Below are 26,156 nucleotides of genomic sequence, written 5' to 3' on the forward strand. Positions count from 1 at the left end.
CGGAACCGACACCGCCACGTCAGCGATGCCGCTCTCCGGAGCTCACTGCGAGGATCACAGCGCCGTGCAAATCCAAGGTACTGTTTGTGGGTCTTCCCAACACCGTAGCTGGCCCGCAACTCTGCGGCCAGCCTAAAACGTGGGTTTTGTTGATCACGACGCTGTGAATGCTCCAGTTGGAGCTATCATCTTCAAAGAAGTGTATTTTTGAGTAAATCTTGCAGAATTCATATTTTTATTACCGTATGTTGGATCTTTATCGTATTTGGTCTTATTTTATATAGATAAATATTGGCTATTTTTCTAAAACTGGTGTGGTGACCGTTTGTAGTGTTTTCACTTATTACTGTGTGTTATGTGCAAATGCTTTACACATTGCTTCTGAGATAAGCCGGACTGCTTGTGCCAAGCTACCAAGGGGGTGAGCAGGGGTTATCTGAGTGGGTATCTCCCTTATCCTAACTAGAGTGAGGGTCCCTACTTGGACAGGGTGCAAACCGACTGCCAACTAGAGACACCATTTCTAACAGCGGTAAACTCTGCTCCTCCTGTGGATTCACAGAGTTTTGCCCACTCCACTCTGCAATTCCCAAAAAAGTTCTGCCAACCGCTACATGGCAGAGTTTTTTCTAGCGAGTGCACACCAACTTTAAGTTGGTGACCAAGTAATTTGAGTGCTAGACTGCCTCCTGATGAGATTTGCCAACGTGGGCGGCCAAGGAAGCTTGTTTTTCTACTTTTGTGGGCTTTCCTTCCTCTTCTTGTTTGTCTCACCACTGGAGCATGGCCTCATCACTTGCATCATTCCACTGCTTGTTTTTCAGGTTCTCTGTTTTTTTTGTTAGGCACTCTATGAGAGTGCATGTGATTATCAGCTGTCTTCTTTGTGTCCTTCTCTTTCCTTCCTCTGTGCTCTGTGTTGCTCTCACTAGCCAATGTGCTTTTCCTCTGCTCCCTCTATGTTGCGCTTGTCCTCATGTACTACCCCTCCACTGTGTTGCTCTTTTGCTTGTGTGTGTTTGTGTCTACTCCCCACGCTCCATTTTTCTCTCCCCTTGCCTTCCGAGTTGCATCCACCCCACCTTCTGTGTTGCTTTCCCCACCAGCGCCCTGTGTGGCTTCTGACTATGTTTTGTACCCTACCCATGCCCTCCATGGTGCTCACCCATTCCCCCCTCCCTGTTACTTTAAAAAATGCTTTTGCACAACTTATTTTTTTAGTTTACCAATCCAACTCGGATCTGTAACTAAATTGAATAAAGCACAAACACTATTTTTTAGGTGCACCAATGTGTGTTGTGTGTGTCTACAAAATGATGTGGTGGGCTACACCACAGCTTTTGTTTTTTTCTACTCTTTAGCAATGCTGCACAGTATGGGGGATGCTGTACATTATTGTGAAAAGGTACTGAAAAGGCGAATATGTCCCAAAGCCGAGACACATTGACTTTGTCAATGTTTGTAGCATAATCAGAATGTACACGATAGATCTTCCTGATATTCTGACAGTATTAATAACATTAGCCATTGGAGTTGTTTTTAATGTTGGCTCTAGATTCCCTATAAAAGTTGTTCAACCCACTGAGTTACTTTATCTCACCGGTGCAGCAGATCCACTGTGAGAAGCCCGAATTGTTGACAATTGCCGCCCATCATTGCAACTCACGTTAACCCAGTAGAGCAGATGAAGTGAGCAGCAGGACCCCTGGGGACAAAAGGCTAGTTTTGTGCTTTGTTAGCGTTCTTTCCCATTGTACTTTATTTATAATTATGATCTAATTTAGTGTTGTTGGTGGGCAGAGTCATCTGTTCTATTTTAAAACTCTTGTGCACTGCTGTGGCAGTGCATCGGCGTCTGGAAGGGCAGGGCCACCTTCTCGGTCAGGAAAGAGGCTTAACTAATGAGCTTACCAAAAACAATAGCTCGCCTGGCAAATGCTGCCCAACTTTGAATCAGGCATACGAGACCACTCTCCTGGCATAGAGGCTACATGTATTGCTTTGGGGGGAAATCAGACACCACCTGGTGGTCGAGGCCGGTCGTGAAGTACTGTCTATCCCGAGTATATTGGTCTAAATCAATAAGTGTTTCACAATAAATCTGGGTGTGAAGGATTTGCAGGACAGGTTGGAGCTAAACATGCCCAGGCTACCGCCATCACAGACTGGGCTCAGAGGGACGAAGAAGATGCTTCTGCTAGGCCTTAGATCAGCGTCTTCATGGGAGGAGGCTCCTAAAAATACTGCTACGGATCTCAGCAAAAGGATTTCCACACTGAGCATATGAAAGTGCTCCCCGCATTGTAAAGTTTGGTTGAGGTAGTTAAAATAATGTTGACCTTACAAATACCTGCGTGTTCCGCATTCATAAAATATGCTGTTCACACAACAGCGGGGCAGAGTCTTGTGACAGTCCCAAAACCCGTCTGGAAACCGAAGGCAGGACTTAGGAAGCTGAAAAGGAATGGATTTTCTGCATTTGCATTAACAGAGCAAACCATCATTCTGGCGTGCCCTACTCAGGCAAGACCAACCAGATTTGAGGACCCAACTCTGAGGGTTCCCCTCACCCAGGCCTATGAGCTGCAAGGCCCTGGATCTCTGGGAAAGCCTTAGCATAATGTTACCAGCTGCTTAGCTGCTATGGTGTCCAGTGATAGATGATCTGTCCCCCACACTGACACCAGCATCTGCACAAAGGGGAAGGCATTAGACTCCAGAATTATTTTACTGAAAAGTTTCAAAAATCCTGTAGTGGAGAACAGTGAAAGCCCATTTCTCTGAGGCTCGTGTGGGTTGGGCACCATCTGCTCATACTTGTCTCGGAGTGCAGTGTGGCAGGCACCAATCACTCCTTGGGAGAAACAAGGAGGAGGCTCCGGGAACAGGTGCATCACATGGGGAGAGCCACCCGGCTCCTTCCTGGAGCCTGTCACACATACCATGCATGCCCTTCTCATGTTTTTACGCATTCATCTGATATATTGTTGGTTTCTTACTTCTTCACAACATGGTAGTGGCATGCGTGTTGTGTGTAATGTCATTTCTTTGATGTCTACTCATCCGCAGGGGCAGCTTGCTCAATGAGGAGAGACACTGACAAGTTGACCTGACATTTGTCTGCAGGAGTTTGCAGAATGTGCTGAACAAAGGTTGTCTCCAGTTGAAAGGGCGCAAGATCAGTGACCACAGTACAGGAATTTGGTGAGGCCGCTTCTGAGATCACCAGCATGTGTTAAAGTGTCTCAGCAAGCACTAGGCAGACCCATTGCAGGTCTTTCTAGAAACCAGGAGACGTTTTAGGAGGGTTCACTATCAATTATGGCTTCCAAATACTGCATAAACAGCTAATTATTCATGTTGGCTGTTCACATTTCCATGGAAGAACTGCATTTTGAAAACATTTCAGATGCTTAGCAGGGTGTGATAAGTTGCAAACATTTTTTCCTCGTTTCTATCTCACGTTTTTTCGAGAGAAAGAAGATAGCATCGAATGCAAGCAAATCTAGGTAAAGTTGGAAAACTTGTCAAACTATGTGAAATGCAGTGCTCCAGCTTCACCGAACACTGAGGCCCGTATTTATACTTTTCTAGCGCTTCATTTGCGCCTCTTTTGGACACAAAAACAGCGCAAACTTACAAAATAGAATTGTATTTTGCAAGTTTGCGCCGCTTTTGCGTAAAAAAATGATGCAAACACGGCGCTAAAAAAGTATAAATATGGGCCTGAGTGTGAAGGTTGAAGCTCTAACCAATTCAGTATTTGTTTTCTCTTTTGCCAAGAGCAGAAGGAAAACTTCGAAAGTGTTCTTTGCAGTGGATGCAGAATCCATGCTAGTGATAAGCAGCAATGGAACAGAGTCTCAAACAGTCTGTGACTTGTGAGAGGTACTGAGAGTTTTTGGACAGCCAGGGTAAACACTGATTCTAACTAAAACCTCCAGGGGAGGAGTGGCTGATACCAGTGGTCACCTCTTTGCTAATGCTCTTCCAACAAACTATGCACATTTGGAAGTAGTATTTGGTACACTGAGCCTTTACCCACGTTTTTGTTGCTTGAATTGAATTATCGGTTGTACAGTTCTGTATGCCCACAGTGTTGCAACCATAGTGTACCATGATGGCACTATGCAGAAGACCTTTAATAGCTTCAATGGCAGTGAATTATAGCAACCAACAGCGGCATAGCCCAGTGAGTGAGTTTTTGGGGGGGGAGTGAATCTTAAATTTCTCAACCAAACAAAACAGTGGGTTGCAGGGTCGAGGGGTGAGATGACCAAGGTTTGGGATGAACTGTTTCCATGAGGAACAGGGTCAGTATTGATTTGCATAAGATGGACCTCTGTCTAGAGTGGCACAGTGGGCAAAACATGGTAGGTTGGAATGGTGCCATGAGTAATTGCCAATGGTTTCGACTGTTTGCAAGTATTCATCCCATCACCTTTTGGGTGTTTGCCAGTAGTGTGCCCGGAAACCTGAAACTGGCACAGCTTTTCAAATCTACTACTGTCAATGTTTGTGAATTCCAAAAAGTAGTACAATTGTACCCATTCAAGGAGAACTTCTATGGGTGCAGATTTACTATTTGTTGGTAAAAAGGTCACTGTATGGGCCTGATTCACTAAGGGGACTTACACTTTTGAATAATTTATACTTTAAGGTAAGATTACTACTTTTCGGCTATTCACAAAATCTGAGTCTAAATTTAGTACAAAAGTGTAACTTACATATCTCTACCAAATTGAAGGGCGGGAGGGCTATTCACAAACTGCATTTTGTAGTATATTTTCTAGTTGTACAACACTAGTACAAACATACTACCAAATACTATTCTCAAACTGCACTTCCCAAGTACTACTGCACAAAAAACTTTAGAAGTGCAGTTTATAAATACCATTTTTAGTATGCTTGTACTGTTATCGTAATACTACAAAATGTAGTACAAAATGCAGTTTGTGAATAGTACCCAGGCTGTTCATGTAAACCCTAAAGTAGTCACATACCCTAAACCTGACCTAGATTCTTATTGTACATTAAGCAACATTATAGTCCATTAAATCAATCGCAAGAGGTGCTTGGAGAGTGCACATCCTCAACTCAAGTATTTAAAAGTGCCCTCATACGTGATATTAAAGTAAAAGGATGCTCTGGAATACAATGTTTCCCTAGATAACACAATTAAGACAAGCAGGAAAGCCACTATTAATTCCAGGCTATCTGGATTCACATTTTGGAATTTAGCCTCTTGATGTATATACCTGTCTCTCTCTCTCGTTCCTGTTGTACATCGAAGGTCACTGTGTTATTTATTTTTTCTTGGCCTACTGTGATAAACAGAGGCATATCATCAGGAAGAGTGTTTGGGGTATTACACCCGCCAATTAATTGATTTTCTGGTAAATGTTTGGGTACAGGTGCTTTTAGGTGGGTATGGTGAGGTGTTGGATTTCACAAGGGATTTTTCCATATGCACAGATAAACAAGCATTTGAAATGAAATGGGTCTTGGATTTGCTTGAGTTAGAGCTACTGGCGTTGTAAATTCATAACTGGACTTTTCTTGCCACATAAATTGGTCAACCCTGCCTCATGATTTGGTCTTTTCCTGCAACATAATTCCAGTGGCCCTGCATATAACTAACACACTTCCATTTACCTTCTTCCTCTATCTGCAGCCAAAAATGAAAATGTTGTCAGTTAGCATCCTAATTTAAATCTGCTATGCTAATTCCAATAGAATACCACTTTCACCACCCCACCATCAGAGTTGCTGGTTGGCTAACACAATTCCCAAAACAAGACAGCCATTGAGGAGTATCGAGAGAAATAATAAACTAGAAAGGTCACCCAAACATATCAAGAGCTTTCAAACAGTCATAGTGTAATAAGGATGTTAAGTTAGCCTGAATCATGCTCATAATTGCAATAAGGAGAGATTAATAAAACATATACAATTATCATAGATACCCAATAAAAACCTTTATCGGAAAAAAAATGTTTGGCATTAGAATGTAATACTCAGAACAGCTCCTAGAGAACACAATGAAAATTGCATCAGTAAGAAACATGGTATTGTTACCATATAGTCAGCCCCCAGAGAGCATAACCACATGAAAAGAAAATGACTGAAAGTATTGCAGTGTGACCATATATTTAGCCCCTGGAGGAATTAATGCATTACACATTTTCAAGGCTAGCAGGCTTACTGTTATAATATTAAAAACAAGACCCTTAAAACACAAACTACTCTTAGCTGTAAAACAAACTCATGAAAGAGCTTAAAGAGGGACTGAATGGTGGGAGGGATTATTATTTTGGGGTCCCCACTAAGACAGAGCCGGGACCCAGAGATGACCTAAACAGAAAGTGTGTGTCATGTTGAACGTTTTGGTGTTAATCCCATTGTCCTAGAACCACCACAGGCTCAGTTATGGCCAAAAATGTTTTGAAAAATAATGCTTGCAAAGCATTATGGGGTGACTTTTCCCGAGTGCAGTGAATATTGTAATTTCAGCTCTCCCGCTGTGCCGGGAGAGCCCGTTGTGGATTTCTGTGTTTTTCAGTAACACATTTATCAACTTTAAGTGTTTTTGGGAAAAATATGGACTGTGAAGGGAAGAGCTAAAAGAAATGACTCTGATTAGGTAACAATGTGAACAATGTAACAGCACTCCAATATCGCTGATGGAGTTTGCGCTGTTGGTGCTGTGAGGGCCATGGCTGCCATGGAGCATGAAGTTGAGAGACAAAAGAAAAAAATAGTTCACCCACGCTGAAGTATATCAGCAATCGTGCAATTATCCATGTAACAGGGTCAGTCTGCAAGGCGGTAACAAAACTGCTCCAAGGCGGACAAACGTAAAGCAAATACCAATGACATCAAGGGATTTTTTAATTGCAAGCCCACGAACGAGTGAAAGTGATGGGAATGAGGTGGGCATGGTTAAAAGCCCACAATACTTACAACTGGTCAAAGCGATTGCACGCTCAACCTAAAAGCACACACTCTCTCTCCTGCTCCAAGTTTTTAAAGTTTTAAAAAATGTTGGTTATTTTACAAAGTATTGTGTTTTCTCTTATTTAGTACCCTTACAATTTGTCTTCCTCTTCCTTTCTAATGCCCCTTAAACGCCCCTCCACTAATGCACCCTGCTTGTCTGTAATGTATTTAAAAATGATATGCCAACACCATTGTCGGAAAATCTGACACTCACATTCTCCCAATCTTACTGAACAAAGGGACACAGACAGAGCAGACTGGACTCAGGCCCCCAAACCAATTACCAGGCCAGGAATGCATTCATTTGGGAAGGGGGTGGGGGGTGATTACACTCCAAACACCCCCTCTGAAGCCACGTCCCTGGCTAACACGTGCAACCAGTTTTAACCATGTTTATGGTTTGGGTAGATCAGGAGTGTAAAATGTGTGATGGCGAGCTTTGCAACTAGGTCCATACGGGTACTTTGCAAATGATCCTTCAAGGTAATTTTGCACGAAGGTATAGACATGCACACAAAAAAGTAAATCTGCAAGCATTACTATAAACAGAATCCGATTTCATAGCTGCCAATTTATATATTTTTTTATTTTTTTTATTTTTGTTGGCTGTGGCGAGCGAGCTCTTTCTCGTTTGCATTATGACTCTGTTCTTTTGAAGGTCCTGTTTTCGATTATGCTAAACATAATAACAACATGAACTAGACTTTACCTACTTGCTCGTTCCTTAACTCATGTTAACAACGCGCCTGACTTTAAAGTTCAAAGAAGCAAATTACCAGAAACTCGTGCTTGGCATTGGCTCGCTTAGTTGGGAGCTCCTGGCTTGTAGCCACGAGGAGCCTGAGCGTCTGACAGTGGGTTCTGAGTCAGCACGTGCTGCGTTGCGCAAGAGGATGACCGACGCCTGTTGTAAAATATCACGTGTGTCCTGATGCAATACGTAGCTTCTCTGGGGAGGGAGTAGGTGAGGGCACAGAGGGATGAACAGCCGAGACTGGTCTTTTCTTAATTTGCAGATCGCGGTTTTCAAAGACAAGTATGGTCATGGGGCCTTCTTGGGCCCAACAAAGCTTGACTTCAAAAACAGAATCATTGCCAACTAGAGAAGGGCAAATAGAGTCTTTGATTTTGTCGCCAGACTCGTGTTTTCTTAACAAAAAAAAACACTTATAAATACAGTCTCAGCGCGCTTCACCTGCTGGTTGTTTTGCACTCTGCATTTTGCCAATTCACCTGTGCCTAGTGGCCTGAAATGGAGGGTGCTTCCGAGCCAGGACAGGGGTGCTTGAGCTTCTGGGCCAGTTCTTTTTTTTAATTTTGCCAAATGTTTTTGCATATTGTATATGTTTAGAAAAAAAGAAAATCTTTGCACGCTTGCCGAGTCCAAGCCTATTAAGTTTGCCAAAGCTTGCTTTATTCTTCTTGGCAGCTATTACACCAGAGATTGCAAGGTTCAAGGAACAGAAATGTGCGGTTTTGCTCCAAACCTTATTGTTGTGAAAGAAGAATTATGGTTCCCGGTGTTGTGGTTAGAGTGCACAGCAGAGATGACAGAGACGGCCTACTCTACTCTAGTCTTTGTTGTTGGTACTTTCGTTAATACATCATTCCTTTACCTTTGTTCCTTTCAACTCACTATCATTTGAGGGGTGTCACCCTTCTTGAACAGTCTCCAGCCTACACACAAGTAGAACGCATTCCATTGACTGGAAAATCTCAGTATTTTTACTGTCCGTTGAATTCAATAGGCTCATTCCACAAATACCATTAATTTCACCCTCCTTAGAGACTCAAAATAGTGATAGTTATGTACCTCTGTGGAGGGTGTTTCCCACTTTGCTTTCTCTAATTTACACAGCACTACGATGTCTGGTCTCTCTGTTTACTTTCTGTTTATTTCTTGGACCAGGAAGGGGTGTTCACTGTCCCAGCTGTGCACATAGGGGGACAGAAGAATTGGGCAGAGTCAGCCACATGTTAGGTTTGCCTGACAAATGTGTTCATCTGTCCTCGTCTCTCATCCACGCGCTTGGCACACGTCCTCATGACCAGATTATCTGTGGGATCCATTTCTGCCTGATTGAAAATTTATGAAAACTTGCACACCAATGAAAAACGTAAATAATAAAACAGTGCTTACACTTTACAAGGCATACCATCCCAAAACATGCATTTGTGATATGTAGTCGTTGCACACCAGAAATATCTGCGTTTTTCCTACCAGGACAAAAGGGCATTGCTGGGTTTCATTTAGGCCTCAGTCTCAGGGTGACCTTGGACATTTTAATACTAAGCTGTTGATTGCTTGGTCCGGTCTCCTCCTGATGTCTGCATTCTTGTCAATTTCCAACCGGGAAGTAGAATGGGTTGCATGGCTAGGATATTTGTTTTTACTGACAGATCATCTGATGGATTAAATAACTGACCCTTTGATGGGCGGTGATAGGTCATCATCAGTACGGCTAGGATCTGGGAGCGAGCTTGTGTCATAATCCACTCCCCTCCCCGTGCTCCTTTGGGCGTCTGATGTGAAATATCAGCAGCTCTGGGAGAATTGGTTGAGCGAGGGAGATTTGTCTAAGGCGCCTTCTGCCATTAATATGAACTCTCAGCGTTGTCAGAGTTTGGGTACCTTAGAACCATTATTTCGAGGATTGCGTCTCAGACAGTGGTACCGGGAGATCGTTAGAAGGTTGAGTGCGTGAGTGTGTGTGACGAACCACTAACGATGCTTTGCTGAGGTACTAACCCCGAAGATTTTGCGCTACCGTAAGCATCGAGGCACGCAATATGGGGGTGAAAGTTGTCCTGTAAAAGGAGCCTTGCGGCAGTGAGACTTGAATTTCAAAAATAGATTGAGAGGGTCAGCGGAGGGAGATTGAAGGCAGTCCTACGGGGTGCAGGTCAGGATGAGCATGCGCACTAATGCTCAGCGCAGGTGGGAGCAGCGTGTGGTAAAGCACAGCCACAAACCTTACCATTTTCCACATAGAGTTGTCTGTGTATGATTAATGAGGGCGTCAGGTGGAATCTTTAGCTCCTTTGTTATGTTGCAGGAGTTGGGCCACAGTTGGGTAGTTAGTGAAGGTGTCACTAGTCTCAGGGATGGGCCAGGAATCGGGCTCCTCAGGTGAGGTGTCAGTGATGTGTCGGAAGTCGGGCTCCTCAGGTGAGGTGTCAGTAGCCTCAGCCTCCTCAGGTGAGGTGTCAGTAGCCTCAGCCTCCTCAGGTGAGGTGTCAGTAGTGTCGTGATGGGCCAGGAGTCGGGCTCTTCAGGTGAGATGTCAGTACTGTCAGTGATGTGTCAGAAGTCGGGCTCCTCAGGTGAGGTGTCAGTAGCGTCAGCCTCCTCAGGTGAGGTGTCAATAGTGTTGTGATGGGCCAGGAGTCGGGCTCTTCAGGTGAGGTGTCAGTAGTGTAAGTGATGTGTCAGAAGTCGGGCTCCTCAGGTGAGGTGTCAGTAGCCTCAGCCTCCTCAGGTGAGGTGTCAGTAGTGTCAGTGATGGGCCAGGAGTCAGGCTCCTCAGGTGAGGTGTCAGTAGTGTCAGTCATGGACCAAGAATCAGGTGTCAGTAGCCTTGGTGATGGGCCAGAAATCGGGTACCTGAGGTGAGATATCAGTAGCCTCAGCCTTCTCAGGTGAGGTGTCAGTGATGGGGCAGGAGTCGCACTCCTCAGGTGAGGTGTCAATAGTGTCAGTGATGTGTCAGAAGTCGGCTCCTCAGGTGAGGTGTCAGTAGTCTCGGCCTCCTCAGCCGACGTATCAGTAGTGTCAGTGGTGGGCCAGGAGACAGGCTCCTCAGGTGAGGTGTCAGTGATGGGCTAGGAGTCGGGCTCCTAAGGTGAGGTGTCAATAGTGTCAGTGATGTGTCAGAAGTCGGCTCCTCAGGCGAGGTGGCAGTAGTCTCGGCCTCCTCAGACGAGGTATCAGTAGTGTCAGTGATGGGCCAGGAGACAGGCTCCTCAGGTGAGGTGTCAGTAGTGTCAGTGATGGGTGAGGAGTCGGGCTCCTCAGGTGAGTTGTCAATAATGTCAGCTTGGACCAGGAATCAGGCTCCTCAGGTGAGGTGTCAGTAGTCTCAGCCTCCTCAGGTGAGGTCTTAGTAGTGTTAGTGATGGGCCAGAAGTCGGGATCCTCAGGTGAGGTGCCAGTAGCCTCAGCCTCCTCAGGTGAGGTGTCAGTAGTGTCACTGATGGGCCAGGAGTCGGGCTCTTCAGGTGAGGTGTCAGTAGTGTCAGTGATGTGTCAGAAGTCGTGTTCCTCAGGTGAGGTGTCTGTAGTCTTGGTGATGGGCCAGGAGTTGGGTGCCTGAGGTGAGATATCAGTAGTCTCAGCCTTCTCAGGTGAGGTGTCAGTGATCGACCTGCAGTCGCGCTCTCAGGTGAGATGTCAATAGAGTCAGTGATGTGTCAGAAGTCAGCTCCTCAGGTGGAGTGTCAGTGGTCTCAGCCTCCTCAGGCGAGGTCTCAGTAGTGTTAGTGATGGGCCAGAAGTCAGGTTCCTCAGGTGAGGTGTCAGTAGCCTCAGCCTTCTCAGGTGAGGTGTCAGTAGTGTCAGTGATGGGCCAGGAGTCAGTCTCTTCAGGTGAGGTGTCAGTAGTGTCAATGATGTGTTGGAAGTCGGGCTCCTCAGGTGAGGTGTCAGGAGTAGGAGTCTCAGCCTCCTCAAGTGAGGTGTCAGTAGTGTCAGTGATGGGCCAAGAGTTAGGCTCCTCAGGTCAGGTGTCAGTGATGGATCACTAATCAGGCTCCTCGGGTCAGGTGTCAGTAGGCTTGGTGATGGGCCAGGAGTCGGGTACCTGAGGTGAGATATCAGCAGTCTCAGCCTTCTCAGGTGAGGTGTCAATTGTGTCAGTGATGTGGCAGAAGTCAGTGTAGGAGGCTGGACTGGCTTGTAGTGGGTACCTAGGGGTACTTGCACCTTGCACCAGGCCCAGTTATCTCTTATTAGTGTATAGGGTGTCTAGCAGCATAGGCTGATAGATAATGGTAGCTTAGCAGAGCAGCTTAGGCTGAACTAGGAGACGAGTGAAGCTCCTACAGTACCACTTAGTGTCATATGCACAATATCATAAGAAAACACAATAAACAGATATACTAAAAATAAAGGTACTTTATTTTTATGATAATATGCCAAAGTATCTCAGAGTGTACCCTCAGTATGAGGATAGCAAATATACACAAGATATATATACACAATACCAAAATATGCAGTAATAGTATTAGAAAACAGTGCAAACAATGTATAGTTACAATAGGATGCAATGGAGACACATAGGGATAGGGGCAACACAAACCATATACTCCAAAAGTGGAATGCGAACCACGAATGGACCCCAAACCTATGTGACCTTGTAGAGGGTCGCTGGGACTATTAGAAAATAGTAAGGGTTAGAAAAATAGCCCACCCCAAGACCCTGAAAAGTGAGTGCAAAGTGCACTAAAGTTCCTCAAAGGACATAGAAGTCGTGATAGGGGAATTCTGCAGGAAAGACACAAACCAGCAATGCAACAACGATGGATTTCCAGTCGAGGGTACCTGTGGAACAAGGGGACCAAGTCCAAAAGTCACAAGCAAGTCGGAGATGGGCAGATGCCCAGGAAATGCCAGCTGTGGGTGCAAAGATGCTGCTACTGGACCGTAGAAGCGTAGGTTTCTGCAAGAACGACAAGGGCTAGAGACTTCCCCTTTGGAGGACGGATCCCTCACGCCGTGGAGAGTCGTGCAAAAGTGTTTTCCCGCCGAAAGACCGCCAACAAGCCTTGCTAGCTGCAAATCGTGTGGTTAGTGTTTTTGGATGCTGCTGTGGCCCAGGAGGGACCAGGATGTCGCCAATTATGTCAGGGGACAGAGGAGGCATCGAGCAAGACAAAGAGCTCTCTCAGCACCAGGCAGCACCCGCAGAAGTGCCAGAAACAGGCACTACGAGGATGCGTGAAACGGTGCTCACCCGAAGTCGCACAAAGGAGTCCCACGTCGCCGGAGAGCAACTTAGGAGGTCGTGCAATGCAGGTTAGAGTGCCGTGGACCCAGGCTGGACTGTGCACAAAGGATTTCCGCCGGAAGTGCACAGAGGCCGGAGTAGCTGCAAAAGTCGCGGTTTCCAGCAATGCAGTCTGGCGTGGGGAGGCAAGGACTTACCTCCACCAAACTTGGACTGAAGAGTCACTGGACTGTGGGAGTCACTTGGACAGAGTTGCTGGATTCAAGGGACCTCGCTCGTCGTGCTGAGAGGAGACCCAGGGTACCGGTGATGCAGTTCTTTGGTGCCTGTGGTTGCAGGGGGACGATTCCGTCGACCCACGGGAGATTTCTTCGGAGCTTCTAGTGCAGAGAGGAGGCAGACTACCCCCACAGCATGCACCACCAGGAAAACAGTCAAGAAGACGGCAGGATCAGCGTTACAGAGTTGCAGTAGTTGTCTTTGCTACTATGTTGCAGTTTTGCAGGCTTCCAGCGCGGTCAGCAGTCGATTCCTTGGCAAAAGGTGAAGAGAGAGATGCAGAGGAACTCGGATGAGCTCTTGCATTCGTTATCTAAAGTTTCCCCAGAGACAGAGACCCTAAATAGCCAGAAAAGAGGGTTTGGCTACCTAGGAGAGAGGATAGGCTAGCAACACCTGAAGGAGCCTATCAGAAGGAGTCTCTGACGTCACCTGGTGGCACTGGCCACTCAGAGCAGTCCAGTGTGCCAGCAGCACCTCTGTTTCCAAGATGGCAGAGGTCTGGAGCACACTGGAAGAGCTCTGGGCACCTCCCAGGGGAGGTACAGGTCAGGGGAGTGGTCACTCCCCTTTCCTTTGTCCAGTTTCGCGCCAGAGCAGGGCTAAGGGGTCCCTGAACCGGTGTAGACTGGCTTATGCAGAAATGGGCACCAAATGTGCCCATGAAAGCATTTCCAGAGGCTGGGGAAGGCTACTCCTCCCCTGCCTTCACACCATTTTCCAAAGGGAGATGGTGTAACACCCTCTCTCAGAGGAAGTCCTTTGTTCTGCCATCCTGGGCCAGGCCTGGATGGACCCCAGGAGGGCAGAAGCCTGTCTGAGGGGTTGGCAGCAGCAGCAGCTGCAGTGAAACCCCAGGAAAGGCAGTTTGGCAGTACCAGGGTCTGTGCTACAGACCACTGGGATCATGGGATTGTGCCAACTATGCCAGGATGGCATAGAGGGGGCAATTCCATGATCATAGACATGTTACATGGCCATATTCGGAGTTACCATTGTGAAGCTACATATAGGTGGTGACCTATATGTAGTGCACGCGTGTAATGGTGTCCCCGCACTCACAAAGTCCGGGGAATTGGCCCTGAACAATGTGGGGGCACCTTGACTAGTGCCAGGGTGCCCTCACACTAAGTAACTTTGCACCTAACCTTTACCAGGTAAAGGTTAGACATATAGGTGACTTATAAGTTACTTAAGTGCAGTGTAAAATGGCTGTGAAATAACGTGGACGTTATTTCACTCAGGCTGCAGTGGCAGGCCTGTGTAAGAATTGTCAGAGCTCCCTATGGGTGGCAAAAGAAATGCTGCAGCCCATAGGGATCTCCTGGAACCCCAATACCCTGGGTACCTCAGTACCATATACTAGGGAATTATAAGGGTGTTCCAGTAAGCCAATGTAAATTGGTAAATTGGTCACTAGCCTGTTAGTGACAATTTGTAAAGAGAGAGCATAACCACTGAGGTTCTGGTTAGCAGAGCCTCAGTGAGACAGTTAGGCATCACACAGGGAACACATACCTATAGGTCACAAACTTATGAGCACTGGGGTCCTGACTAGCAGGGTCCCAGTGACACATAACAAACATACTGAAAACATAGGGTTTTCACTATGAGCACTGGGCCCTGGCTGGCAGGATCCCAGTGAGACAGTGAAAACACCCTGACATACACTCACAAACAGGCCTAAAGTGGGGGTAACAAGGCTAGAAAGAGGCTACTTTCTCACACAACCCCCCCCCCCCCCAAACGAAGGACAATAAGGCTAACCTTGGCCAGTTGAGACTTTATTGTCTAAGTGGTGATAAGTAGAGAGTAGCTCTGCAATAGACTGGTTACTCCCTTTATCATCCACTATATGGTTACTTCCCTGTGGGGATGTAAACCACCCTGTTTGAAGTTTTTTAGCTAAGCAACAATGTGAAGATGTATTTTCAGAGTTTCTATCAGTAAGTTTAGTTTAGAGCAGTGGGAATTATCCACTGAACCTATTTGTAATGATGGAAATGCCAGACAGGGATGCTGTCTCAGTAAAGCCATAGCTGGGCAAAAACTTTGTCCATATGGCTGGAAGAGAGAACAGGGATGCTGTTTCTCTTGAGTTGGAGCAGGGCAGGGATGCTGTCCTATGAGCTCCACACTAGGGCAGGGATGCTGTCCTAAGTGTTGTGAGGCAGTGCAGAGTTTCTGCACTAAAGTTTCTCTGGGAGGGTTGGAGGGATGCTCCATGTTAACTAAAATGGTGCTCTTTTTCTCACCAATGTTAGTTATCCCACAGAGAGGTACTTCTACCTCAGGGAGTCCAGCTTTGCCAGCTGATGATTCCCTTGAACAGGTGCCACCCCAGGAGAGGTTTCTCCCACCACAGGAATGGTATCCTGAATGGTAGGGTGGTTAGGGGATACTGTGATACCCTTTTTACCTGTTGATGGAGAGGGATCCTGAGTTTTCAGGCCTTCTCTCCTTTGCTTTTTCATTTCAGTAGAAATGAGAGGGAACAATTCCTCAGGGATGCCCAGCATGGCTGCATGGGCATAAAACTCTACATCAGCCCAACCTGAGGCCTCTAGGTCATTACCTAAGAGACAGTCTACAGGTAAGCTAGGTGATACCACCACCTGCTTAGGGCCAGTAACTCCACCCCAACTAAACTGAATTATAGCTAAGGGAAGAAACGTAGTGGAGTTATGGACATCAATAATCTTATACTGTTGTCCAATGATGTGTTGATCAGGGTGCACTAGGTTTTCAGTCACCAAAGTGATACTGGCACCTGTGTCCCTGTAGGCCAAGGCCTCAACACCATTTATTGAAACTGTCTGCCTGTACTTATCCATTGTAAGGGGACAAGCAGCCAGTGTGGCAAGGCCAATGCCACTAGGTGTGACAGAAACTGTCTTGGGACTGACTACCCCAGTTTCTATTATGGACCCATAAGTGAACCCAACTACACCCTTAACTTGACTGTTGCCAGCAGTCCCACCACTAGTACCACTACTGCTAGGGGCACTAGAGCTTGATGTATTAGTGGTGGTAGGCTCAGGGGGTTTACCTACAAAGCACCAAGGCTTTTTAAATTGTGTAGGTTGAGAAGAAGAGGAAGAATTTGTTTTATCCCCACCCCCTGAAGAGTGTTTAAGATTTGAAGTGGGATCTTTGGTTTTACCCTTGTCCCCATGCTTATCTTGAGATTTTTCACCATCTTTCTTCTTATTGTTCTCTTTGTCACCACCTGTATGAACTTTTCTGTTCACTCTTGTTCTGACCCATTTGTCTGCCTTCATTCCCAATTCTTGGGGAGAGGTCAGATCTGAGTCCACTAGATACTGGTGCATCAAATCATCAGACACACAATTATTAAGAATATGCTCTCTCAGGATCAAGTTATACAGGCTGTCATAATCAGTAACTTTACTGCCATGTAACCACCCCTCCAAGGCCTTCACTGAATGGTCAATGAAATCAACCCAGTCTTGTGAAGACTCCTTTTTGGTCTCTCTGAACTTTATCCTGTATTGTTCAGTGGTTAAGCCATAACCATCCAGGAGTGCATTCTTAAGAACTTTGTAATCATTAGCTTCATTTTCTTTCACAGTAAGGAGCCTATCCCTACCTTTTCCACTAAATGATAGCCATAGGATAGCAGCCCACTGCCTTTGAGGGACATCCTGTACAGCACAGGCCCTCTCAAGTGCAGCAAACCACTTGTTAATGTCATCCCCCTCCTTATAAGGGGGAACTATCTTGTGCAGATTCCTGGAATCATGCTCTTTTGCAGGATGGCTATGGGGAATACTGCTGCTGCCACCATGGGTTTCTAAACCCAGTTTCTGTCTCTCCTTCTCTACTTCTAAAGTCTGTCTCTCCAAATCCAGCTGTTGCTTCTTGAGCTTCAGTCTGGTTTGTTCCACTCTCAATCTATTGAGCTCCCTTTCTAACAATCTGTCATCAGGGTGGGTGGGAGGGACATGTCTTGAAACAGAAGTATGATGAGAATGGACAGAAGGAGACCTGTCCCTTACAGAGGGCACCCTAACAGCTTGGCTAACAGAAACATAATTTCTACTGTGATGAGAATGAATGCTCTTGCTATGATGTGAGACAACACTATCTGTATGGTGTGACTCAACACCAGTACCAACTATGCTAGACTGTCTAGTAATGGGCAGGCTTGGAAGTTTCTTTCCTGAATCTTTTCCTGGGGGAGTCCCTGGATCAGATTGGGAACCATTAGCTACTTTTTCAACAGATGGGGCACTTTTAGCCTTATCTTGTTCTCTAAGCATGTTAAGTAACAATTCCAAGGAAGGATTCTTCCCTACACTCAAACCTCTCTCTATGCAGAGACTCCTTGCTCCTTTCCAGCTAAGGTGATCATATGCAAGTTTGGACAGATCAACATTTTGGCCTGTGCCAGACATTTTTAGAGAGAGTTAAAGTGATAGAAAAAGAGAAAAAAGTTTGTCAGAGCTTTTAAAAAGACAGGGAAAAAAACTTTAAAAACTTTTTAGAACTTTTTAGAAAGTTAGAAGTACTTTTCAGCACTTAGAAAAGAGTGAAAATAGGAAATGCAAAACTTTTTAGTTATCTGTATATACACTGAACTTGTTTTGTATATTTTTCTCTTATGAAAAGTACAATGACAAGAGTGGTAAGTAGTCTCAAAGCACTTATCCCACCGCTGCACAACCAATGTAGGAGGCTGGACCGGCTTATAGTGAGTACCTAGGGGTACTTGCACCTTGCACCAGGCCCAGTTATCCCTTATTAGTGTATAGGGTGTCTAGCAGCATAGGCTGATAGATAATGGTAGCTTAGCAGAGCAGCTTAGGCTGAACTAGGAGACGAGTGAAGCTCCTACAGTACCACTTAGTGTCATATGCACAATATCATAAGAAAACACAATACACAGTTATACTAAAAATAAAGGTACTTTATTTTTATGATAATATGCCAAAGTATCTCAGAGTGTACCCTCAGTATGAGGATAGCAAATATACACAAGATATATATACACAATACCAAAATATGCAGTAATAGTATTAGAAAACAGTGCAAACAATGTATAGTTACAATAGGATGCAATGGAGACACATAGGGATAGGGGCAACACAAACCATATACTCCAAAAGTGGAATGCGAACCACGAATGGACCCCAAACCTATGTGACCTTGTAGAGGGTCGCTGGGACTATTAGAAAATAGTAAGGGTTAGAAAAATAGCCCACCCCAAGACCCTGAAAAGTGAGTGCAAAGTGCACTAAAGTTCCTCAAAGGACATAGAAGTCGTGATAGGGGAATTCTGCAGGAAAGACACAAACCAGCAATGCAACAACAATGGATTTCCAGTCGAGGGTACCTGTGGAACAAGGGGACCAAGTCCAAAAGTCACAAGCAAGTCGGAGATGGGCAGATGCCCAGGAAATGCCAGCTGTGGGTGCAAAGATGCTGCTACTGGACAGTAGAAGCGTAGGTTTCTGCAAGAACGACAAGGGCTAGAGACTTCCCCTTTGGAGGACGGATCCCTCACGCCGTGGAGAGTCGTGCAGAAGTGTTTTCCCGCCGAAAGACCGCCAACAAGCCTTGCTAGCTGCAAATCGTGCGGTTAGTGTTTTTGGATGCTGCTGTGGCCCAGGAGGGACCAGGATGTCGCCAATTATGTCAGGGGACAGAAGGGGCGTTGAGCAAGACAAAGAGCCCTCTCAGCACCAGGCAGCACCCGCAGAAGTGCCAGAAACAGGCACTACAAGGATGCGTGAAACAGTGCTCACCCGAAGTCGCACAAAGGAGTCCCACGTCGCCGGAGAACAACTTAGGAGGTCGTGCAATGCAGATTAGAGTGCCGTGGACCCAGGCTGGACTGTGCACAAAGGATTTCCGCCGGAAGTGCACGGAGGCCGGAGTAGCTGCAAAAGTCGCGGTTTCCAGCAATGCAGTCTGGCGTGGGGAGGCAAGGACTTACCTCCACCAAACTTGGACTGAAGAGTCACTGGACTGTGGGAGTCACTTGGACAGAGTTGCTGGATTCAAGGGACCTCGCTCGTCGTGCTGAGAGGAGACCCAGGCTACCGGTGATGCAGTTCTTTGGTGCCTGCGGTTGCAGGGGGACGATTTCGTCGACCCACGGGAGATTTCTTCGGAGCTTCTAGTGCAGAGAGGAGGCAGACTACCCCCACAGCATGCACCACCAGGAAAACAGTCGAGAAGGCGGCAGGATCAGCGTTACAGAGTTGCAGTAGTTGTCTTTGCTACTATGTTGCAGTTTTGCAGGCTTCCAGCGCGGTCAGCAGTCGATTCCTTGGCAGAAGGTGAAGAGAGAGATGCAGAGGAACTCGGATGAGCTCTTGCATTCGTTATCTAAAGTTTCCCCAGAGACAGAGACCCTAAATAGCCAGAAAAGAGGGTTTGGCTACCTAGGAGAGAGGATAGGCTAGCAACACCTGAAGGAGCCTATCAGAAGGAGTCTCTGACGTCACCTGGTGGCACTGGCCACTCAGAGCAGTCCAGTGTGCCAGCAGCACCTCTGTTTCCAAGATGGCAGAGGTCTGGAGCACACTGGAGGAGCTCTGGGCACCTCCCAGGGGAGGTACAGGTCAGGGGAGTGGTCACTCCCCTTTCCTTTGTCCAGTTTCGCGCCAGAGCAGGGCTAAGGGGTCCCTGAACCGGTGTAGACTGGCTTATGCAGAAATGGGCACCAAATGTGCCCATGAAAGCATTTCCAGAGGCTGGGGAAGGCTACTCCTCCCCTGTCTTCACACCATTTTCCAAAGGGAGATGGTGTAACACCCTCTCTCAGAGGAAGTCCTTTGTTCTGCCATCCTGGGCCAGGCCTGGCTGGACCCCAGGAGGGCAGAAGCCTGTCTGAGGGGTTGGCAGCAGCAGCAGCTGCAGTGAAACCCCAGGAAAGGCAGTTTGGCAGTACCAGGGTCTGTGCTACAGACCACTGGGATCATGGGATTGTGCCAACTATGCCAGGATGGCATAGAGGGGGCAATTCCATGATCATAGACATGTTACATGGCCATATTCGGAGTTACCATTGTGAAGCTACATATAGGTAGAGACCTATATGTAGTGCACGCGTGTAATGGTGTCCCCGAACTCACAAAGTCCGTGGAATTGGCCCTGAACAATGTGGGGGCACCTTGGCTAGTGCCAGGGTGCCCTCACACTAAGTAACTTTGCACCTAACCTTTACCAGGTAAAGGTTAGACATATAGGTGACTTATAAGTTACTTAAGTGCAGTGTAAAATGGCTGTGAAATAACGTGGACGTTATTTCACTCAGGCTGCAGTGGCAGGCCTGTGTAAGAATTGTCAGAGCTCCCTATGGGTGGCAAAAGAAATGCTGCAGCCCATAGGGATCTCCTGGAACCCCAATACCCTGGGTACCTCAGTACCATATACTAGGGAATTATAAGGGTGTTCCAGTTAGCCAATGTAAATTGGTAAATTGGTCACTAGCCTGTTAGTGACAATTTGCAAAGAGAGAGCATAACCACTGAGGTTCTGGTTAGCAGAGCCTCAGTGAGACAGTTAGGCATCACACAGGGAACACATACCTATAGGCCACAAACTTATGAGCACTGGGGTCCTGACTAGCAGGGTCCCAGTGACACATAACAAACATACTGAAAACATAGGGTTTTCACTATGAGCACTGGGCCCTGGCTGGCAGGATCCCAGTGAGACAGTGAAAACACCCTGACATACACTCACAAACAGGCCTAAAGTGGGGGTAACAAGGCTAGAAAGAGGCTACTTTCTCACAGTCAGCACCTCAGGTGATGTGTCAGTAGTCTCAGCCTCCTCAGGTGAGGTCTCAGTAGTGTTAGTGATGGGCCAGAAGTCGGGCTCCTCAGGTGAGGTGTCTGTAGCCTCAGCCCCCTCAGGTGAGGTGTCAGTAGTGTCAGTGATGGGCCAGGAGTCAGGCTCTTCAGGTGAGGTATCAGTAGTGTCATTGATGTGTCAGAAGTCGGGCTCCTCAGATGAGGTGTCAGTAGTGTCAGTGATGGGCCAGGAGTCAGGCTCTTCAGGTGAGGTGTCAGTAGTGTCATTGATGTGTCAGTAGTCTCAGCCTCTTCAGGTGAGGTATCAGTAGTCTCAGCCTCTTCAGGTGAGGTGTCAGTAGTGCCAGTGATGGGCCAGGAGTCGGGCTCCTCAGGTGAAGTGTCAGTTGTGTCAGTGATGTGTCAGTAGTCTCAGCCTCCTCAGGTGAGGTCTCAGTAGTATTAGTGATGGGCCAGGAGTCTGGCTCCTCAGGTTAGGAGTCGGTAGCCTCAGCCTCCTCAGGTGAGGTGTCAGTATTGTCAATGATGGGCCAGGAGTCGGGCTTCTCAGATGAGGTGTCAGTAGTGTCAGTGATGGGCCAGGAGTTGGGCTCCTCATGTTAGGTGTCAGTAGTGTCAGTGATGTGTCATGAGTTGGGCTCCTCAGGTGAGGAGTCAGTAGCCTGAGCCTCCTCAGGTGAGGTGTCAGTAGTGTCAGTGATGGGCCAGGAGGCAGGATCCTCCGGTGAGGTTTCAGTAGTGTCAGTATGGGCTAGAAGTCGGGCTCTTCAGGTGAGGTTTCAGTATCCTCAAGCTCCTAAGGTGAGGTGTCAGTAGTCTCAGGTTCTTGAGGTGAGGTGTCAATAGCCTCAGGCTGCTCAGGTGAGGTGTCAATAGCCTCAGGCTGCTCATGTGATGTATCAGTAATTTCAGGCTCCTCGGGTGAGGTGTCAGTAGTCTTGGTGATGGGCCAGGAGTCAGATGAAGTGTCAGTAGTGTCAGTGATGGGACAGGAGTCGGGCTCCTCAGGTGAAGTGTCAGTAGTGTCAGTGATGTGTCAGAAGTCTGGCTCCTCAGTTGAGGTCTCATTAGTGTCAGTGATGGGCCAGGAGTCGGACTTCTCAGGTGAGGTGTCAGTGGTCTCAGCCTCCTCAGGTGAGGTGACAGTAGTGTCGGTGATGTGTCAGTAGTCTCAGGCTTCTCAGGTGAAGTGTCAGTAGTCTCGGCGATGGGCCAAGAGTTGGACTCGTCTGGTGAGGTGTCAGTAGTCGCAGGCTCCTATCAGGAGGTGTAAGGTGTCTCAGTTATGGCCCAGGAGTCAGGCTGCACAGAGGTGGTGCTACTAATCTCTGTGATCGGTCTGGAGTTCACCTCCAGCTGCACATCACACACCTGTGGCTTCATCAGAGCTTTTTTGTGAACCAGAGAATCCGCAGACCTGCTGTGAATCGTGGGGTCTGATAATAAGGTACCCCAGTGCAGTGCACTAGCAGTGTGCAAGCCCTCGTGAACCCTGTATTAATTCTCTGGGTAGAGGTGGGTCTGAGACTCTCGCAAAGTGCAGGCAATGTTTCAAATATTGGGTGGAGCCTATGACGGCTGGGCTCTCTGCACTATCCATCCTTCACAAATGAATGTGCTGCTACTCCAGTTGTCTTTCCAGGTGCTAGTGGGAGGCTTGTGGTAAAGAGAGCGTGGCTACTGGCCTTTTTGAACCTAGCTCTTCCTAGCACTTCAGACCTTGAGGACTGAAGAAAGGTTGTCAGGTATTTCAGCTTGGTATTTCTACACTTGCTCCTGTGCCATTTTTAGCCAACACACTACACCAGGATTTTGCACGGGAAGCCTGGTACGCTGATCTAATATAGCAATTTATTTTTCACGGTTACTTCTTTTTCTATCAGAATCTCGCCTCTTACCATGTTGACCCTCGGGTATGCTGCCCTAGACTACCTCCCTCCAGCGTTCACTTTCCAGTCTTTTCACTTCCTATGCCATCCCCATGTACGCAGGGAGTGATGTCCAGAGTCCAGTGACCTTCCTTCAGGGTCCCGGTTTCTGCTCTTCAAAAGAACCTGGCATCCGTGGTAAGGAAATGTCTTTGTCCCATATTTTCCATTTACTCAGACATGAGCTTTCTTAATCACCATGGCAACATGCCTATTGAAAATCAACTCATCCAAGTTGGAAAAAACATAATTTATATTTCAATAAAGGTTTGCAATTATTTTCTAAACGTTGACATTTTACCTTTCAGTTTCAATTGAAAGAGACTCCCAGCCCATCCACAGAGCAATGAAGCACAGCGCAGATTGTTAGATAGTGAAGTGTGGTTTGCCTCTTATTAGAAAGATTCATAACAGAGCCTTTAGGAGCGCCAAGTTTGTAGCATTGATGCTGTGCGGCATGTTTTATGGTCCTGAACCACAAAGGGATGATAATGCGAAGGGATGTCTCAGTTGTTGCATCGCTTTACATGTGGCTGACTCCACTCCAGCCTTACCGGCCTTGAGAGATAGCAAACCTCTGGTGAAATATCTCTACTTCCTTGAGACCACCCTGCCCTCGATAGATGTGTTCTCCCATTTTGTGGAAAAATATATGCATATATGTGTACGTTTGTATGGATACACACACACACATATTTTAATTGTTCAATATACATTTTGATGGTTTAATAGCCAGCAACCATACGATACGTTTGTATCTCAAAAGTTACCGTTATCAGTGTCCTGTGGCAGCGTCAAACCCAAGATGAAGTAGGAAGCTAATATACATTATTGTTTGAATGCATCAACCTAAACTGTAAATATCAGGGCCTGCGACAGTGTGTGCAGAGCTGAAATACGACCCTTCGCCATGTTCTCCTGGATACTTTTTTCGGGGAAAGCATTTACAACAAGGAGTGAAGTCAGGTCTTGCATCTGTCACCGCTATAAGCAGCGTCGCTGACCTCTGAATTCCCACGAGGCCTCCATGTTTCTTGAGTGATCTTTGACCTCTGTGGCCATGTGCTCGGTCGTTCGAATGTCATCTCTGTTCGTGCTGCGCTGCAGGAGTGTTACAAATATAGGAATCCTTCCCTAGGTCTGGCTAAATGGAGCTTTAATATCTTAAGATAATGTAACGCGTATGAAATAAAGATAGGACACAGAAGGAGGGACCACTCCAGGTCTACCCTCAGCGGCATGAATGGAGCTGCAAGAACCACTCCACATCTCCAGTGTGCAGACTTATGGACACGGGATCACTCCCTCGCCACCATCCTTGTCTTCCCAGGACATCGCCTTCTACATGGATCATGGTATAGTTCTTGGCACGCGGTCCACTTTAGTGGCAGCAGCTCAGGATTCGCCTTGTTCCCTTTCATCCTACCTAGTTAACCCATCAAACGAAGTACCCGTTTACTATTATACATCTAACTCACACTGCTGCACGTGGAAGTCTCAAAGCATCTGTGGTAAACCATCCCCTTGTTTAGGTTCAAGCATTCCCACTACTGATCTCACACATCGTTGTTTCTTCCCTTCCTGTTCGATTTCCTTCATAATCAAAAGCCCATTGACCCTCTGCCTTTTACTACAAAATGATCACCCGCTTGCACATGGAAACCCCCGGTCGCAAAGGCTTGTTTACACGAGCTCCATCACACCTCCCTTTTCTCCTTGTTTGATACTTGCTTCTCCCTGCACCTGAAACCCCTTCCTCAACATTGATGGCTATGCGAAACTCGATGCCTTCACCATCACCATAGGTGTCTCCTGCTGATACAAAATATAAATTATCTGAAAGGCAGACCCTCTCTCACCTTCTCTGTCTATGACCATTATTAACTCCCTGGTTTGACGGACACGGACATTCGCAGCAGCGTTTTCTCTGTTCAGTGCCTCTGCTCTTTCTTTACAGCCTGTGAACAAAATCCTCAACTTGTGCGCTGCACAGCATGGCCAGCCGCCACAGTTTCACTGCCATCTTCTCGTAATGCCAATTATGCCATCAAAGTGGATGTATCTCAGGATACCACAGGGCAATTCACCCGATTGAGGTGCAGGTCTACACACTACATGGTCAGCTCAGGCAAAACATGGCACAGTCCAGCATTAACTACTGTTCCAACCACTTCCTCAGATCAAGTGCCATTCATTGACTGAAGGCTGTCAAAACCTTCCACGTCCGTCAGAATCAAGAATGTCGGCATCCAGGCACTTTATCATTGTGATGCCTCACAATTACAAAATGATGTACAACCCACCAGCTGCTATTCCATAGATCTCTCGAATATCATCTTTTACAACTTGAAAGCAATCCAACCAACTGCAAGACTCCGTGGTATCCCCTTCGTTTCTGGTCCCCTCCTCAAACAGTCCATTGTTTACATGTGCTTGTCCACTCCAAGGACCTCTTGCTTTGCTTCACCCTGAGGATATACTTTTGTCAAAAGGCACATTCTAGGCAAATCCTCACCTCCCATTGGTGGTAGCAACCAACCCCAAAATGTATGTAGAGTATTACAAAGTATTTTATCTATTAATTTATGGAGTTTTGAGATCTCATCTATGAGACTCAGAGCCAAATTGTGAACATTCTCTGGTATGTGCATGGTATGCCTTTGCTGAGAATGCGATGCATATAGTGCATTGTGTACTTTGTGGCCATGTCTAGCTGCGTGCACTAAGCATTTGCTAACAATGACGGAGAGTTACATTAGTTGTGTTGCCTGAGCCTAGCACATGATACAACAAGTGGTGCATTGTTTCCCTCTGTGTATGGGGAAGCTGATCTTAAACTTGTTGGATACAATGCAGAGTGTATAAACTGCATATCTGCCTACATTCAACACATTAGTACTAGTGCAGTGTTTAGAGTTTGTTTGACTGTTACAATAAATATGATACAAATAGTGCAAAGTTTAGAGTTTATCCACATAGTTGCGAGCATTGGCGCATAATATTACTAGTGCCATATGTCTGTTTAACGACAATAATAAGGGGACCCCATCTTGTTATCTTGTTGGCCATTGGCAAAAATGACAGCAGCAGAATTTCAGGAATTTACCAGTTGATTTTATAGGGGTTGCTTAATTAGCTTTTCGAAAATCTGAATGTGTTTTGATACAACTTGGTTTAGAGTCAGTGCAGTTTTTATCTTTAATACATTGTTTATTCTT

At 46.5% G+C, this 26,156-nt stretch overlaps 1 protein-coding gene across 26 annotated transcripts in view; it reads left to right on the plus strand.

Moving 5' to 3' along the window:
• Window positions 1-26,156, plus strand: part of ABLIM1 (actin binding LIM protein 1) — a 786,962-nt gene that overhangs the window by 371,700 nt on the left and 389,106 nt on the right. The window lies entirely within an intron of this gene.

Source organism: Pleurodeles waltl, chromosome 6 (assembly GCF_031143425.1).
Source record: "Pleurodeles waltl isolate 20211129_DDA chromosome 6, aPleWal1.hap1.20221129, whole genome shotgun sequence".
Lineage (NCBI taxonomy): Eukaryota > Metazoa > Chordata > Amphibia > Caudata > Salamandridae > Pleurodeles > Pleurodeles waltl.